This window comes from Populus trichocarpa, chromosome 15 (assembly GCF_000002775.5).
Source record: "Populus trichocarpa isolate Nisqually-1 chromosome 15, P.trichocarpa_v4.1, whole genome shotgun sequence".
Classification (NCBI taxonomy): domain Eukaryota; kingdom Viridiplantae; phylum Streptophyta; class Magnoliopsida; order Malpighiales; family Salicaceae; genus Populus; species Populus trichocarpa.
In genome coordinates, this window is record NC_037299.2 from 6,552,242 (window position 1) to 6,557,053 (window position 4,812).

The following is a 4,812-nucleotide window of genomic DNA, read 5'->3' on the forward strand; positions in this document are numbered from 1 at the left end:
TTTAACTACTTTGTTTTTTAAAAAATAAATTTTATAATTTTAAAAGTATGAACTATACTTAAAGTATCTAAAATAGAAATCATAATTACTTTTTTTAATTTTCTTTTAAATTTTATAATTTTAAAACTTTCAACTTTGCTTGAAGTATCAAAAAGAGAAATTATAATTAATTTTTGAAAATTTCTTTTAAATTTTATAATTTTGAAACATTTAAACTATCCTCTAAGAATCCAAAACATAAATAATAATTACTTTAAAAAAAAATTATTTTAAACTTTATAATTTTAAAACTTCGAACTACTTGAAGTATCGAAAACAGAAATCATAATTATATTTTTAAAATTTCTTTTAAATTTTATAATTTTAAAACTTTCAACTGTGCTTGAAGTATAAAAAAGAGAAATCATAATTAATGATTTTAAATTTCTTTTAATTTTAATAACTTTAAAACATTTAAACTATACTCTAAGAATCCAAAACAGAAATAATAATTACTTTTAAAAAAATTTATTTGAAACATTATAATTTTAAAACTTTGAACTACTTGAAGTATCCAAAACAGAAATCATAATTACTTTTCTAAAATTTCTTTTAAATTTTAAAATTTTAAAACTTTCAATTGTGCTTAAAGTATCAAAAAGATAAATTATAATTAATTTTTTAAAATTTATTTTAAATTTAATAACTTTAAAATATTTAAACTATCCTTGAAGAATCCAAAACAGAAATACTAATTATTTTTTCAAATTTCTTTTAAATTTTATAATTTTAAAACTTTGAACTATCCTTAAAGTATCCAAAACAGAAATCATAATTGCGTTTTTACATTTCATTTAAATTTTATAATTTTGAAATCTTTCAACTATACTTGAAGTATCCAAAACAAAAATCATAATTACTTTTTTAAATTTCCTTTAAATTTTATAATTTTGAAAACTTTGATCAACTTGAAGTATCCAAAACAAAAATCATAATTATTTTTTTAAATTTTCTTTTAAATTTTATAATTTTAAAACTTTCAACTATGCTTGAAGTATCAAAAAGAGAAATCATAATTAATTTTTGAAAATTTCTTTTAAATTTTGAAACATTTAAACTATCCTTTAAGAATCCAAAACAAAAATAAAAATTACTTTTAAAAAAATTTATTTTAAACTTTATAATTTTAAAACTTTGAACTACTTGAAGTATCCAAAACAAAAATCATAATTACTTTTTTAAAATTTCTTTTAAATTTTATAATTTTAAAACTTTCAAATGTCCTTGAAGTATCAAAAAGAGAAATCATAATTAAGTTTTTTATATTTCTTTTAAATGTAATAACTTTAAAACATTTAAACTATGCTCTAAGAATCCAAAATAGAAATAATAATTACTTTTAAAATTTTTTTATTTTAAACATTATAATTTTGAAACTTTGAATTACTTGAAATATCCAATACATAAATCATAATTAATTTTTTAAAATTTCTTTTAAATCTTATAATTTTAAAACTTTTAACTATACTTGAAATATCAAAAATAGAAATTATAATTAAAGTTTTTAAATTTCTTTTAAATTTAATAACTTTAACACATTTAAAATATCCTTGAAGGATCCAAAACAGAAATACTAATTACTTTTTTTAAATTGCTTTTAAATTTAATAATTTGAAAACTTTGAACTATACTTAAAGTATCTAAAATAGAAATCATAATTACTTTTTTTAAATTTCATTTCAATTTGACAACTTGAAAACATTTAAATTATCTTTGAAGAATCCAAAACAGAAATTCTAATTACTTTCTTTAAAAAACTTTTAATTTTTTTAATTTTAAAACAATGAACTATATTTAAAGTATCCAAAATAGAAATCATAATTACTTTTTTAAATTTCATTTAAATTTTATAATTTGAAAACTTTGAACAATACTTAAAGTATCCAAAACAGAAATCATAATTACTTTTTTTAAAATTTCTTTTAAATTTAATAATTTGAAAATATTTAAACTATCTTTGAAGAATCCAAAATAGAAATTCTAATTACTTTCTTTAAACAAATTTTATAATTTTATAATTTTAAAACGTTGAACTATACTTAAAGTATCCAAAACAGAAATCGTAATTACTTTTTTAAAATTCAATTAAATTTTATAATTTGAAAACTTTGAACTCTACTTAAAATATTCAAAACAGAAATCCTAATTACTTTTTTTCAATTTCTTTTAAATTTAATAACTTGAAAACATTTAAACTATTTTTGAAGAATCCAAAACAGAAATTCTAATTACTTTTTTTTAAAAAAAAATTAAATTTTATAATTTTAAAAGTATAAACTATACTAAAAGTATCCAAAACAGAAATCATAATTACTTTTTTAAATTTTATTTAAATTTCATAATTTTAAAAACTTTGAACTATACTTGAAGTATCCAAAACAGAAATCATAATTAATTTTTGTAAATTTCTTTTAAATTTTATAATTTTAAAACATTTAAATTATCCTCGAAGAATTCAAAATAGAAATAATAATTACTTTTTAAAAAATTTATTTTAAACTTTATAATTTTAAAACTTTAAACTAGTTGAAGTATCCAAAACAGAATTCAAAATTACTTTTTTTAATTTTCTTTTAAATTTTATAATTTTAAAACTTTCAACTTTGCTTGAAGTATCAAAAAGAGAAATCATAATTAATTTTTGAAAATTTCTTTTAAATTTTATAATTTTGAAACATTTAAACTATCCGCTAAGAATCCGAAACAGAAATAATAATTACATAAAAAAAATTTATTTTAAACTTTATAATTTTAAAACTTAGAACTACTTGAAATATCCAAAACAGAAATCATAATTATTTTTTAAAATTTCTTTTATATTTTATAATTTTAAAACTTTCAACTATGCTTGAAATATCAAAAAGAGAAATCATAATTAATGATTTTAAATTTATTTTAATTTAAATAACTTTAAAACATTTAAACTATACTCTAAGAATCCATAACAGAAATAATAATTACTTTTAAAAAAATTTATTTTAAACATTATAATTTTAAAACTTTGAACTACCTGAAGTATCCAAAACAGAAATCATAATTACTTTTCTAAAATTTCTTTTAAATTTTAAAATTTTAAAACTTTCAACTTTGCTTGAAGTATCAAAAAGAGAAATTATAATTAATTTTTTTAAATTTCTTTTAAATTTAATAACTTTAAAACATTTAAACTATCATTGAAGAATCCAAAACAGAAATACAAATTACTTTTTTAAAATTTCTTTTAAATTTTATAATTTTAAAACTTTGAACTATACTTCAAGTATCCAAAACAGAAATCATAATTGCTTTTTTAAATTTCATTTAAATTTTATAATTTTAAAATCCTTGAACTATATTTGAAGTATCCAAAACATAAATCATAATTACTTTTTTAAATTTTCTTTAAATTTTATAATTTTGAAAACTTTGATCTACTTGAAGTATCCAAAACAGAAATCATAATTATCTTTTTAAAATTTCTTTTAAATTTTATAATTTTAAAACTTTTAACAATGCTTGAAGTATCAAAAAGAGAAATTATAATTAATTTTTTTAAATTTCTTTTAAATTTAATAACTTTAAAACATTTAAACTATCCTTGATGGATCTAAAACACAAATACTAATTGTTTTTTTTAAATTGCTTTTAAATTTTATAATTTAAAAACTTTGAACTGTACTTAAAGTATCCAAAACAGAAATCATAATTATTTTTTTAAAATTTCTTTTAAATTTAATAACTTGAAAACATTTAAACTATGTTTGAAGAATCCAAAACAGAAATTCTAATTACTTTTTTTAAAAAATTTAATTTTATAATTTTGAAACATTGAACTATACTTAAAATATCCAAAACAGAAATCATAATTAATTTTTTAAATTTCATTTAAATTTTATAATTTTGAAAATTTTGAAGTATACTTGAAGTATCCAAAACAGAAATCATAATTATAATTTTAAAATTTCTTTTAAATTTTATAATTTTAAAACTTTCAACTGTGCTTAAAGTACTAAAAAGAGAAACTGTAATTAATTTTTTAATTTTTTTTTAAATTTTATAATTTTAAAACATTCAAACTATCCTCTAAGAATCCAAAACAGAAATAACAATTACTTTTAAAATAATTTATTTTAAACTTTATAATTTTAAAAATTTGAACTACTTGAAATATCCAAAACAGAAATAATAATTACTTTTATTAAAAATTTCTTTTAAATTTTATAATTTTAAAACTTTCAACTATGATTGAAGTATCAAAAAGAGAAATCATAATTACTTTTTGAAAATTTCTTTTAAATTTTATAATTTTAAAACTTTTAAACTATCCTCGAAGAATCCAAAACAGAAATAATAATTACAATTAAAAAAAATTATTTTAAACTTTATAATTTTAAAACTTTGAACTACTTGAAGTATCCAAAACAGAAATCATAATTACTTTTTTAAAATTTCTTTAAAATTTAATAATTTTAAAACTTTTAACTATGCTTGAAGTATCAAAAAGAGAAATTATAATTAATTTTTTAAAATTTATTTTAAATTTAATAATTTTGAAAATAATTAAACTATCATTTAAGAATTCAAAACAGAAATCATAATTACTTTTTTTAAATTTATAATTTTAAAACTTTCAACTATGCTTGAATTATCAAAAAGAGAAATCATAATTAATGTTTTTAAATTTCTTTTAAATTTTATAATTTCAAAACATTTCAACTATCTTTGAAAAATCCAAAACATAAATGATAATTAATTTTTTAAATTTCATTTAAATTTTATAATTTTGAAAACTTT